Source organism: Leptidea sinapis, chromosome 5 (assembly GCF_905404315.1).
Source record: "Leptidea sinapis chromosome 5, ilLepSina1.1, whole genome shotgun sequence".
In the NCBI taxonomy this organism is placed as follows: Eukaryota; Metazoa; Arthropoda; class Insecta; order Lepidoptera; family Pieridae; genus Leptidea; species Leptidea sinapis.
Window position 1 is genome coordinate 2,908,874 of NC_066269.1, and position 15,399 is coordinate 2,924,272.

Below are 15,399 nucleotides of genomic sequence, written 5' to 3' on the forward strand. Positions count from 1 at the left end.
GACGCCTTCTACTTACTGGCCAAATACCATAATTAAGGCCGGCAACGCTCCTGTGATTCCTCTGGTGTTGCAAGAGATTGTGGGCGTCGGTGATCACTTAACAACAGGTGACCCGTACGCTCGTTTGTCCTCCTATTCCATAAAAAAAAATTAAGTTCGACCTCTTGTGATTCTTCTGGTGTTCATAAAAAAATACGTTTCGTAAGTACCCAATAAGTCTTATCAGCGACTTTTTAGGCAATTCCAGTCTTTTTAAGCAGTTATTAAGAAAATCTATTTATTTACATTAGGTACTTGTCCATAATGTTATCGCATAAAAAATTAAAAGTACCTAACACACAAAGTGACTGTTGTATACCACAGTATTCATACATTGGTGTATGTATTCTATTATTACAACAAATATTTAATTATACGGGTTATCTAATGTAAATGTTGTGTTCGAAACCGTAAACAATTAAAAAACAAAAACCAATCGTAAACTCATTCACGCGTCCACGCTCCTGCGCAACAATAGATCCAAATTACGAGCGGTATCTACGCCATTCAGAACAGCCCAATAGATAGCCCTTATCAGGATCAGCCGCAAAGATAAGGCGCCAAAACAAAACACCGGTAGAAGAAAAAGTTACCCCCTACGTAACATCTTTGTGACCGTTTCCACAATAACTATACATCTCTCGCTCATACTCAATACAGAGCCCCAAGTGTGAAAGAGATGCAAAGGTGGCAAATGTCAGAGTGTCCCCTAAGCCCAGGTAAAGTTTAATATTCGAACGCGAGCTTTGCGCGGGAAAGCACGTGTTTCGTGTTTTTGAATTGCGAATAAGTTTTAGATTTTATTTTTAAATTTTATTAGACCTAAGTGTTACAATTTGTTTGCCTTACATTTCATTGAATGTGGAAATGTGCTGTGAAATTGGATTTTCGATACTGGACTATTTTGTGCAGTGTATAGGATTCGATTCTTAAGACGGGACATCTGTTTCGGTAAGTCAAAAGCACCCTAAAAGTTACATTGAATTTTTTTTTAGTTTAGTTAAAGGAGTATTCAGGGCACGACTTTAATAAAATCATCATAAAAGATCTTAAAAGATATGATCTGAATTATGAATTACATTTTTATAGAATAATGTTGAGGAATTTATAAATACACATTAAAATATACTTAGATGGGTTGCAAAATAGACCACTAATTTATCTGAGAACGTTGTTGCATTTTACTATAAAGTTATCACAATCAATAACGAACTATACTTTATCTTAATTATGTTAGCAAAAAGGTTCAATTAATATTAATCATTTCGCTAAACTTTTACGAAAAAAGAAACAAAGATAACATTATCAAACCCTTAAAAACTTGTAAACATATTATTCAGAATTTTAAAACCATAGAGCTATTTTGTTGAATGTAAATTTGCGCGGTAAAAATAGTTTGAATGGACGAGTACAGATTTATTTTTTGTTGCCAGATCTAAGGTCTCAAAAACAGGTTCAAATATTTCAAGGTTTTCAGCCTCGAATTAGGAATCCAGCTTTTATAAGTGCTGATCATATATTGCATGAAAGTTGTTTCAATATAAATTGAATGTATTGTCACGAATTTTGTAATATCTGTATTATTTGTTACAATAATTCCAATTCTTTTATGTAAAGCTATATAAATAACATATATATATGATATTGCATAACGATAAATCGTTTTATATTCATTTCGTAGGTATTATTAGTAAAATTTCGAACCATACAAATTATATTACTTAAAATAAACTGAAATGTTTAAAAGATCTCGTTAGTTGTTTTGTCATATAAATTAAGTACCCCGCGCCAGCTCATTGTATGAATTGTCATTCGTACCTAATGAAATGTCATTGACAGAGCTGTTTGAATTGCGAATATATAGGTATTTCTAAGTCAAAAAACTATAGGTTTCGGATAAGTAATCACCAACATATGATTTACTAAAACCTTCTCCGAAACACGTTGCATCTTATGGTATACGAATTAATCCGATCGGTTCAGTAGTTTTCGGAGTATAACCGAACAAATAAAACCGGCTCTACATTAATTAAACCATTGCAAATTTAACCTCAAAAAATTTTCAAATTTCTTTATTGAAAACTTTAAACTAAGCGCTTTTGAATAGTCACTACAAATATTTCTTTTAAATTACTAAATTTATCATATGTTTATAAAAAGTTGAGCTCGTGAGAAGAACATACAAGAAACTCAACGGACACTCTTTTCAATCAAATAGAATGAGAGAATTTTACAATAGCTGTAATTTACATAACAAATTAGTTGGAGGCTCTCGACCGAAACAAGGGACGAGACGAGCTGGACTTTCAGCTGATGGTATTTGATACGCCCTGCCCATTACAATGCAGTGCTCGCTCAGGATTCTTGAAAAACCCAAAAATTCCGAGCGGCACTACAATAGCGCTTGTCTCCTTGAGACATAAGATGTTAAGTCTTGTTTGCCCAATAATTTCACTAGCTACGGCGCCCTTCAGATCCAAACACAGTAATGCTTGCACATTATTGCTTCACGGCTGAAATAGGTGTCGGTGTGGTAGCTATAATCTAACCGGTATCCTGTGCAAAGGAGCCTCCCACTAATACAGTATACATACATACATTTAGCTCTAAGGGTGAGGAGTCAACGATCCTGGCTTTTGCACCTTTTAACGGGTAATACGTATACGATAGATCAGAGAGTATATCAAAAATAGTTTTCCGCATAATGTAAAAAATAATTTAATTATTAAAATATTATCATTAAGTTAGCATCAGCTGGGATTCGAACCCGTGTCCCTCATATATCGAACCGGACGTCACAGTTTCCTGCATTAATTGTAACATTGAGTACAGGGGGATGATTCAGTAACATTCGAATGTTAATATTTATTTAGGGTTATCAAATATTTGTCTACACAAGGGCTTACGATAAAATATCGAGTTATTTTTGTGTACAACTCTTATTCGGATTTATATGTTTTCATATTGTATTGTAGTCGACAAAATGACAAAAATTTAAGAGTATTTTCTTAGTAAACGTATTACTTGCAATGTGTGTGGAGGACTATGTTAGTATTGTTATTAAAATATTAATAAATCATTATTAAATAATATATAAAAACCTACTTCTGATCAGAGTATTCAGGTAAAAGCCGTTAGCTCAGTCGTGTTTGGATGTTGTCACTGTTAATGGCCTAAACACATGATCGAATTTGGTACGTTCGAACCATCGTACGCGGTCTGGTAGCGGACTATATTCAAAGTCAAAGTTTTTGCTAGAAACATTTACAAGTAAATTTATTATAATTTTAAGAGTGGCCACATGTTTCGCCTTGACAGACAAGCAAATATTCCAGAGGTTTCGTTTTATAGTTATTATAATAAACTTACACAAACCAATAATTACTGCTACATTCAATTTGACCTATGTATAGCCATGCCTGAAAGACCCTACAATATACAATTACAATAATTAATAAAGTGTTATGAGATAATGTAGTAAAAATAATCTCAAAAATTATAATATTGGTGCTAGTTACCACTTCATTTAATAATATTCGTTTATTGAGTCAAAACAATATTTTTAATAGTGTTAATAATTTAACTTCAAAATCTATTTAACACTGTCTCCTCTCTAATTTCGTTTGGTAATTTATTAAATATTTTTACACACATAGCATGACAGTTTTTTTGGTACAAAGTGGTTCTAATGTGGGTACTCGAAGTCTAGTACGATCACGCAATGGTAACAAAGAACCGTCGCGTAATCGAGTGAATAAAATTAAATTTTTCGTCTACTAGTTCGATGGTATTTTGCGTTGTCCATCGCATAAAATTATTATTACCGTCCGGACCGTAGCGAGTACGACACTGGACTATTAGGTGCGAGGTGCCCACCGGACCGTCCGATGGTCCGGCCGTACCAAATGCGACCATGTGCTTAGGCTATTACACGTAAGCGTCGCGACTGCAGCGCCACAACAGACGTATGGTACCCATGTCGTATCGTCCCGCAAACACCGCACAAGGAAGCTCATTCCACAGCTTGGTAGTACGTGGAGGAAAGCTCTTCGAAAACCGCACTGTGTAGGACCGCCACTCATCCAGATGGTGGTGATGTATTCCTAATTTGTGGCGTGTCGTGTAAAATTCTAATTCGGTGGCAGGAATCAGGTGATCCAGACGTTCATACAGCACTGGGTCTCCGACATTTCGAGCTGCTCTGCGTTGGACTCGGTCAAATGTATCGAACATAGATGAACTATTATTATTAACGTATTTCTTTCATTGCATTTTTAAAAGCAACAAGTTATATGAGCACAAACATGTTGTCAGGAATTTTGACCTTGAATTTTCCTAATCGTTCTTAAAAGTCCCCACAAAAAGATTAGAAGTCCTTTAAAAAACTTGTTCTCTATTTAAAATTTTCTTCAATTTTTTATTTAATATGGCAATAAGCTGAAAAAAATTAATTTGTAAGTTGTAAATACAAATAATACATGTGAATTTTGCAAATTGAAAAGTCATCTTACAAGGGCACTCATATTTTTTATAAGTGCACTTAAATTCGCGGTACCAGGATATAATAAAACAAAGGATCATACACCACTTTAACACTTAGCACAGGGGTCAGTAAAGTCCTCAACTAAAGAGAGATACAGATATGAATTTCACACGGTGTAGAAAGAGACGCGAGACAATAAAGCACCCTTGTTCATCAGACCGTGTGGATTTTTGCACGGTCTAATTAAATTAGGGCTACGTTGACTTTTGTTTTTAAGTTTTTTAGCCATAATTTGTTTTTTAGGCTTACATGGTAAATGTGAACAGTATATAAAGTGTTGATGCTCCAAAATTATATGAGAAAAGTTATTTTAGGTATCTTTAGGGTTCTTACCACAACGCTAAAAGAAAATGAAACTTTATATGTGCGTCTGTCAAAATGATAGAAATCTAAATATGAAGATAGTAAGACGACTATCACCTATATTATACATACATTGCTGCGTACGCTTGCATAGCTAAGGAAATTGAGGAATTTGTGCAGCAATGGATGCAATGGTGTGCAAAATGACGGCAATACGAATTATTTGAAATCTAATAGTGAAAAATGATCGCCATATAATTGATTTAAAAAAAATGATTCTGATTGGTTGCGGAAGTTAAATACTGAAATACACCATATTTACGACGTTGTTTCACATTCGCCGTTCCGATAAATACTAAATCGCTACTTACTCGTTGTTGGTCATCTGTGACGCGACATGTTTACCGCGGCTTTGTCAATTTTAGTATCTTCTTAAGTATTTATATTTGAATTTGTTTTTATATACATAACATTCAGTATAGAAAAACATAAAATATATATACCTAGTATATATGTTTTAGTAAATACTATTATTTCATAATTTTTATTAGATTATAGTTAATTTTTTTGCAGTCACGGCACGAAAAATGAACAATAATACCTACACAAATAGCAGATATGTATGTATACATTTAATAGTAAATCTGTTGGGAAAAATAAAAAATAACTTCAATTTCTTATAAATTCTTACAAATTCTTCTAAATTTTTTATACAGCTTCCCCGAATTTGGTAAGATTAAAATTAATTTGACAATGCAAAAGTGTTTTTCAAACAATATCAAGGTAATGTGAATTTAAGTGGAAATTTATTTTGGTATTACATTATAAGGCATTAAAGATTAATCGTGGTTCTTTGCAAGTTTTATATAATATAATATGTCTAAAAAAGTAAATTAATTCAAGTTTTTTACCGCAGTTCTAGGAGCCTTCCCACGAATATTGAGATTCATTAGATCACCCTTAAAACAATCTTATCTTTTAGGTTTGATTCACAAAACTAGTTCTTATTACATAAATAACAAGCTGCATAATCATTTAAAAGCTTATTTGCGGAGTATCTTTAGGGCGCATACACATAGAGCTTTTATTTAACGCACCTGAATTATTTATATATATTATTATCAACTATGTACATTTTAAATAATATAATTATAAATATAATTATAATTTACTAATCTCAGGATTCATAAAAAACTCTAAGCTAACTATTTTCTCTCAGATATTTACCGAGCATGATATTTATTGAAATAACACTATTTTATCTTATTTTTTCAGTTTCAAAATGATAAAATATATGCATGTTAATAAAAGGCTACAAAATAAGTGTCACCAATAAAACAAAATGCAATTTTCCATCACTTAAAGGCCAGGCGAAGCTTAATCTAATGCTTCTTTTTTCAAAATTACATTCATGTCACATCATTATAGAGTTTTCAAGTTAAATTTATGTATTTCAAAACCGGTACTGTTAGTAATAATAATAATTAATAATAATAATAATTTATTGCAGACCCTTGATCCATAGTACAGACACAGTATAAAATAATTATGTAATTAAAATAAAGTCAAAAATATAAATTAAAGTCAAAAAATAAAGTCAAAAATATAAATTACAAATAGAAACTAGGTTAAGGTAATGATCATGTTTTTTGGAAGTACAACTCAAACTCGAAACCAAAACTTCTGCTCTCGTCAATGAGATGGTACTGAACAAAACATTCACCATAACTTTAGTGACGCCTACTTCTGACAGGAAGCAGTGATATGCAAGTATTATTATTTCGTTTTGAAGTGCACCGTACCTAGTGAAATTACTGGGCTAATGAGACAACATTTTATGTGTCAAAATGACGAGCGTAATTATGATACAACACAGGCTGAGGCATCTATAAATCTATAAAAGAAAACTTAGCTGAGTGTAAGCTAAGCATAATCTTTGATTTCGTTTTAATGGTTACTTAACAGTTATGCTGAGTTTAAGCTAAGGCAGACGTATGCAAAAGTCAACTTCGCGTTTAATCACACTCAGCTAAGTTCTACGTAAGTAAAATTTGAGCAGAGTCTAAGTACGCTTCTATAAATCTCAACCAGTTTTGAGTTGTATCAAGAATCCGGAGCGAAACTGCACTGCCTTAAATGAGCAGAGCACATAGGTACCAATAGGTGCTGCAAGTCTGGTCTCTTTGTCTCGTCAAAAAAGATATCTACTAAGACACAATGCAGAGTAGATTTTATGCTGTATTCAACATTAGTATTTTATTTGAATTAAAATGTAGGTATCATTTTTCTTTATGAAAATAAGGGACGAGATTAGCGGGACATTCAGCTGATGGTAATTGATACGCCCTACCTATTACAATGCAGCGCCAATCAGGATTATTGAAAAACCCATAAATTCTGAGTGGCACTACGACTGCGTTTGTCACATTGAGACATAAGATGTCAATTCTTTTTATGCAAGCAATTTTCAATATTTAAATTTTAATGAAGCGTGGGCAGCAGTGGTGACTTATTATGGCGTACTGAGTTGGTATTACATATTTTTTTTAATATCAAATTTTAGGAAATTGTAAATTAATTATTTTCAAAAACCACGTAGTGTGCGCGCACCCTAAGACATCAAGTAAATCATAAAACTTATTGTGATTATAATTAATTTATTATTCTAAAAAAGGAACGTGTATCTAATTATCGTGCTAGGGGAGTCCCAGAATTTTAAATAGGCTTCAAGTTTTTAGTGTGAAGATTCGGGACTTCATGGTTACTTTAAAGTTTTTTTTATACCTTCCTACTTAATAGTCCGTTCGTTGTTTAGTTACAAAATCATATCTTACTTAAATATGAGCAATTCTTGTAAATTTATTATACATATTCATCTCGAAAATGTATCTAACGATTTTGGTGATATTTAGTAAACGGGGATTGTTGGGCCAAACGACGGACGAACTAAGAGAAAAATCGGGAAAAACGTGTTTTACTGAGATTTACGCAAGCCTTTTGCAAGTTTTTCATTCTTTTTATGTTTGAGTTCAGATTGGCCCAAAATAGTTACCCCCTTATTCATAATGGTCCGCTAACTTTAAACAGCCGCTTAGGAGTGTTTTTTCTCATTCTTTAGGTCAATAGAAGAGGACAGAGTGAGAATTAGCAATGCTTTAAGTTAGCAGACTATTATGAATAAGGGGGTAAATGTTTTGGGTCAATGCCTTCAGCCCATTAATCTATACACCTAGCAAAGCTGCGGTCATCGAGGTACTAATCTTTATTTGGAAACTTTCTTGTAATCACTCTATAAGTGAGATTTTGTTGGGCGATGTCATATACTTTTACAGCATGATCCCAGGAAATATACAACACAAGAGTAACTATATCATAAATGACTCTCTTAAAGATACCACACATTGGGAATAGCGTGAAAATAAGGGAAGAGTCGAGCAGGACGTTCAGCTGATGGTAATTGATATGCCCTACCCATTACAATGCAGTGCCGTTCGGGATACTTGAAAAACCCAAAAATTCTGAGCAGCACTACAATTGCGCTCGTCACCTTGAGACATAAGATGTTCAGTCTCATTTGCCCAGTAATTTCACTAGCTACGGCGCCCTTCAGACCGAAACACAGTAATGTTTACACATTACTGCTTCACGGCAGAAATAGGTGCTGTTGTGGTACCCATAATCTAGCCGGCTTCCTGTGCAACGGAGCCTCCCACTGGTACTTTGCTCAGACTTTACTTAAGTAAAGCGTAACTGACTGTATGTTTAACTTAATTATTGATTTCGTTTTTATAGTCATTTGAGAGCTGAAATTTTGCTTTGCTTAAGCTAAGACAGCCAATCCAAAAGTCAAGTTCACGTTTTTTCACACTCAGACAAGTTTTAAGTAAGTAAAGTCTGAGCAGAGTCTAAGTACACTCTGTAGATCTTACAGCCTTCGTTTTTGACGTTCAATAGGTGGTTATAGTTTTTTGAATAAAAATATGTTATTTTGAATTTGAACGGTGGTCCCAACGGAATTTATAAAAGCATCCTCTCTCAAAGACATTGTTGGTTTTTATAAGGGGTTGGATTTGGATATATAAAGATACCGTAGTACAATATTATGCATGGGCAAATGACAGAATAGGTTTAAAAGAGGCGCAGAGTCGAAGTGAAAGTTCAATTCTTCTCTAGTCATGGCTGATATATCCTTACGTTCTGGTGTTGGCTTAAATTTATTATAATATTGTATTCACTTTAGTTTTTTTTTATTTAACAACAAGAGAATTAAATTCGAATGCCACCGAATTCCACCTTCGCACGATACCCCACAAGTAAGGATATCGTCCCGACCTGTCTTATGTGTGTCTGTATGTGACTGTCTGTATGTGTGACGGTCCTTCACAGTGCGGTTTTCAAGCTTTCTTCCACGTAGTACAAAGCTGTGGAATGAACTTCTGGGACGATACGACATGGGTACCTTCATAAAAGCGTGTAAACCTTTCTAAAAGGCCGGCAACTCCTCTGATTGAGAAGGCGACTCCTGTGATTCTTCTGGTGTTGCAAAAGAATGTGGGCGGCGGTGATCACTTAACACCAGGTGACTCTTACGCTCGATTATCCTCCTTTTCTACCTATGTTTGGAAAAACATTAACTCGTAAGAAGAACAAACAAGAAACTTAACTCTTTTAAATCAATAAGTATTACATAATAGCTGTAACATACATAAAAATTAGTATGTAAGGTTTTTTTTATTAAAATACGGGACGAGACGAGCAGGACGTTCAGCTGATGGTAATTGATATGCACTATCTATTACAATCCAGTGCCGCTCAGGATTCTTGAAAAGCCCAAAAATTCTGAGCGGTACTACTATTGCGCTCGTCAACTTGAGACACATTAAGATGTTAAGTCTCATTTGCCCAGTAATTTAACTAGCAAAAAAAATAAACTGTATTAATTTAAATTATCGCATATTGGATGCATCAACTATAAGAGCTTGAATTCATTGTTTATGTGAGGATGCTTAGTGAACATGATGAATGTGATGACTGCCATAATTAGTATTTTTTTTTATGAAAATAAGGAACGAGACGGGCAGGACTTCCAGCTGATGGTAATTGATACGCCCTGCCCATTACAATGCAGTGCCGCGCACTACAACTGCGCTCGTCACCTTGAGACATAAGATGTTAAGTCCCATTGCCCAGTAATTTCACTAGCTACGGCGCCCTTCAGACCGAAACACAGTAATGCTTACACATTACTGCTTCACCGTAGAAATAGGTGCCGTTGTGGTACCTACCCATATTCTAGCCGGCATCCTGTGCAAAGGAGGCTCCCACTGGTAATCGCATTTCATTTAATACAAATAGTTTATTTACAATAACAGACCGACCACGCACCACAAATACCACTATTCTATTGCATATATTCTTTACATTAATATACCATTGAACTTATAACGAAGCAGACTCCTATACCTACATATTCGCCATTCAAACAATTCAGTCAATCAAGAGAGGTGAGCGGGCTGGAGTTACTGAATTCTAATTGGTCAGAAAATGATCACAACATATCGCAAACAATCGCTATTGGCTACTATCGTATTCGATCTGTGTCCTAATGACGAATCAGCGAGCATTGGCTCTTTATTAGCCAATAATGGGTTATTAAGTTGATTTATGTATCTATTTCTACTAGGTGTGATTCATTTGTTTACATATCGTTATTTACTTATTTTATCAACTGAAATAGCCTGGTTGGGTAAACTGCACCTCCAAAATTGTCATATTTGCCTTGCTTTTGTAATTCATAAAAGGCATAAAAATAATTTATTTGCTCAAATTTAATTCCTTTAGAATTCTTTTTGATGTCATTTCTAATATACTAGATATTACTACCGCTTCGGGAACAAATGGCGCTTTGAGAGAGAAGAAGCGGCGCAAGAAACTCTCTCAGCATTCTTTTTAATAAAATATACAATATTGTACTGTCATTGTCATTCGACTGCAATTTCAGTGTTTATCTTGATTTCATCATTTTATCGTGTCCTTTATATCTTGCCCTTTTCCCGTGTGTTCTTTTCAACGGTCTGTTTTTAAGTAAAAAAAACTAACAAAAGTGATACATCGTATTATCGTCCTTTATGTTTTTAAGGAAAAAAAATAAAAACATTAGTGATGTAATTATTGTTTGAAGACCCTATACAGATTTTATCGGCGTTCGTTCCCGGGCCCAACCCTTCCGTACACAATTTGTTATAATTCCAGTTTTTTATACTTTGCTTTCCTTCCCGTAATTATTTTGGGGGTCTTAAGTTATGCTGTCATTTGATTGGTTTGTTGACTTATCGCATTTCTGTAAAGGTTTTTGGAAATACAAACTTCAAACAAACATATGGTAGTATTGTTTGCGGACGACACTTCACTGATTTTCAAGGTGAAACGAAACCAAGCTATGTATGACGAAGTGAACGATATTTTATCTGACATCGTGTACTAGTTTAGCGCTAATAACCTATTGTTAAATAGCAAGAAAACTAAATACATTAAATTTACCGTACCAAATGTCAAAAGTGTAAATGCAAATGTTTTGTTAAACGGAGAGGTGATAGAACCGGTGGAATCTGCTATATTTCTTGGCATAACTCTAGATTCCAAATTACAATGGGGCCCCCATATTGAAGGGTTGGCGAACAGACTTAATTCTGCAGCATACGCGGTTAAAAAGATTAGACAATTAACTGGCATAGATACGGCGCGACTAGTATTCTTTAGTTATTTCCATAGTATTATTCCTATGGTATATTGCTATGGGGCAACGCTGCCGATATTAATACAATTTTTGTGCTGCAGAAGAGGGCTATTCGCGCTATTTATAAAATAGGTCCTAAAGAATCATTGAGAGCAAAATTGAAAGAAATTAACATCTTGACTGTTGCTTCTCAATATATTCTTGATAATGTAATGTATGTTCATAGGCACATAAGTGAATTTGCCAGAAACTGTCATAACCATAATGTTAACACCAGGAACAGACATAAACTGATGACGCCTACTACTCGGCTAAGTCGAGTTAGTAAGTCTTTTGTGGGGCGATGTATATGCTTTTACAACATCAATAAGTGATGTCACATCCTATTTTGAATAAAAATATTTGAATTTGAATTTGAATCAATCTTCACCATAGTATGTATTTGATGCAATTACTAATTATGAGAGTAATCACGACCATCATGTTTACGAAGCAATGAATTCAAGCTGTAAAGGTTGATGCATCCAATAAGTATATTTCTTTTTTAATACTTTTAATGAAATATTTGGTATTTAAAACCCTTTTAACTTTAAACATGATCCAAATATTGAATGCAGCACCTTACAAACTAATTTGTTATATATTTTACAGCTTATGTAAAATAGTCCATTTGATTTCAAACTCGGCTGTTGAGTTTCTTGTATGTTCTTCTCACGAGCTCTACTTTTTTCGACCATATGGTAGATTCAGTAATTTTAATTAAATATTGCGATTGTGGGGGCGTTTTAGCTAGAGAATACTATTTGACGATCTAGTTTTTTGAACAGTATTAGCACAATATCTCTAATAGTACAGTAGCGTTACTCAGCGGTCTCCTTGAAATTTTATACCTACATCTGGACGGAGCGCTAGGGTTGGCACGTACAACAAGACGGACGGCGCGGCGCACAAAAGTTTTGGCTTCCCAAGATTGCTTAGGGGCCCTATAAATAGTGCGAATGTGTACGTACGTCGATTCAGACGCTCTAGTATGAAGTTAAGGCCGCTATCCGGAGAATACGCCAAAAAAGCGCATAACTGAAACCATTTCTTAACGGTTTATATAAAGCTTTTATTTTGTACAAAAAAATAATTATATGACTACAAAATATGTGAAGAAAATTCATGTTTTCTTTACATTTCTATCTTTAATAGACATTGGAAAAAAAAACCAAAATACCCTTAACTATTACAGTTGGAGCCATGCTAATCACTAAATCTAGATGAAAAATTATTAACTGTTTACCAATACTATTTAACATGATATAGTTTTGTTATTTTTGTAGAGAAAGTTGTATTATTTTTGTTATTAATTAAAAATGCTTCTAATTCTGAATTAAAACTATGGCGATCTTATGCGAGAGAGGTAACCTAGCTCCGATCGATTCCTCAAGGCCGTTGGCTCAGTCCACAGCCTTAAGGCTTTCAGGTACTGTTCTAATATTGTATTGTGTTATTAACGCGTGTGTTATGTTATATGTGTGTTATGTTATGTGTGTGTTATGGAATAATATGGTGCTTATTCCAGGTGACATGTTAAATAAATAAATTTCTATGGGGCAATGAGTCACCGTTCACAAATCTATAAGACCACTGCGGATGGCATCACTATGAATCTCCCGACAAAACAAAATAAATTAATAGTAATTATGTAATTGGAATGATCACCGACAATCAAGTGTCTTGATAACTAACATAAAAATCTTACTGACTTGGCGTTGCTTAATCGCACCGTCATCTCTTTTACCCCACTTCACGTAAAAGAGATAACAAATACGCAAATCTTTCCATTATGTAAATTATTCAGTGAAAATATGTTATCGTAAAGTCTTAGTAAAAGAACTTTCTTCCACGCACAACAAAACTATGATATGAGCTCCATGTGCGGTTTTTCGAGCCCATCCTCAAAAATCGTGCACACTTTCCTTAAAGGTTAGCAACTCTAATGTGATTTCTCTGCTGTTGCAAGAGATTGGCGGTGATCACTTAAAATCAGGTGATGCTTATGCTAGTTTCTCTCTTTAAAAAAACCGCTATTTATGAAGTCAAACTTCTTTAGAATCGTTGTGATTTGAAACTCGATGAGACGAAAAAGCGAGACGATAACAAACAGATAGATATATATAGTATAGGATTCAGCCGGCGAGCATTACTAAAACTTACAATTATCTTCTTACCGAAATTTTTCATTCATCTCATTATCTTGAAGGCAAAATTTTTCTAGGTTTCACTTCTACCACATGTGAATTGCACACATGGTATATTTCCATTTATTGTACAAACTTATTAAAATTAAACTCAATAATAGAATAATAATAACACACAGGTTTGATAGAATTTTCAATATAATATGAAACATACTTTTTTTTCTATTTCCTTTCAATATTGTAGAGAATCATACAATTCTCGTCAAGCCAGTAAATCGCCTTCTTGAAACGAATACTGTTCAAATATAACATTTTGATTTAGTGTTGCCACCCCAGGTGCCGTGAATCACCCTGTTTGCACTTTGACCTCCTGGTTTCGGGGATTAGGGATTTAGTTCCCAGGACCCTGTGGTGGCCTCACTTAAAACTTGCACAAGGTGCATTTCAAATAAATTAATCGGGATTACAGTTAATAATTGACTTGTATTAGTATATTGGTTTTATTTATAATAACTTCCTAAATATATAGCAAGGGAGACAAAGTTACAATTACATAAATGTGTAAAACTCGCGGTAATCAAAGAAAATTCCTTAAATAATTTAAACATTTAGATAGAGTATCTTTCTGTTAGACAACCGATAAAAACAGGCCAGGAAAATTAGTTTAGTGTGCGTTACAAGTTACGTCTTACACTCGCGATTTGTATGACGCTTTGTGTTAGTTGCGTGAGTTGCTCAAAATAGTGGTTAGTTCTAAACACAATTATTATCGACGTTTTAACAGCTATAGTCTATCTAGACGTTTATATGATCTATTGACATTACTATAAATGACTTTCTTAGTGATACCACTGATTGGGACAGAAGCGACCCCCTCAGGCTATTTAATTAAAAAAAATATTGTAAAGAAATGTGATTAATAAAAAGAAAAGGCTCGCCGACTTTGTTGCACCCGTCCTTCTCAAATCTAGGGCATAAATTTTCAAATGGGTGATAATTTTGACATTCAATCTTATTTTGATTAAAAATATTTGAATATGAGTAAAGAATCGTATATTTTATTACAATGTAAGTTAACGTTACTACTAGACGAGCAGTACGTTCAGCTGATGGTAATTGATACGCATTGCAATGCAGTGCCACTCAAAACCCAAAAATTCTGCACTATAATTGCGATCGTCACCTTGAGACATAAGATGTTAAGTCTCGTTTGCCCAATAATTTCACTAGCTACGCCGCCCTTCAGACTGAAACAAAATACTGTTGACACATTATTGCTTCATGACAGAAATAGGCGCCGTTGTGGTACCCATAATTTAGCCGGCATCCTGTGCAAGGGAGCCTCCCACGTTTTAAAATTGTCCCGCCCTCGTTGCTTCCTCACGTAGGTCACTTAATTTTGGCTGAATATCTGCACGGGCGTGACTTAAGAAGCATATTATATCATGAGAAAAGATAAAAGAAGATACTGCCTCAAATAAAAACTCAAATTTTTTTCGAGCATCAATTTTATCCACTTGCAGATTAGCAAGAGCCCCAGCAATCGAATTTGTGATCACATTCATAACGCAAGCCTAGCAGATCCGTTACAC

The 15,399-nt window shown here is 34.3% G+C and overlaps 1 protein-coding gene across 1 annotated transcript in view; it reads left to right on the forward strand.

The window, feature by feature from the left end:
- Positions 1-793: 793 nt before the first annotated feature.
- Positions 794-15,399, forward strand: part of LOC126964632 (uncharacterized) — a 90,044-nt gene continuing 75,438 nt past the window's right edge. Inside the window, exon 1 of the mRNA XM_050807854.1 lies at positions 794-990. The gene's annotated coding sequence lies outside the window, so the exon portion shown is untranslated. The remainder of the gene's footprint in view (positions 991-15,399) is intronic.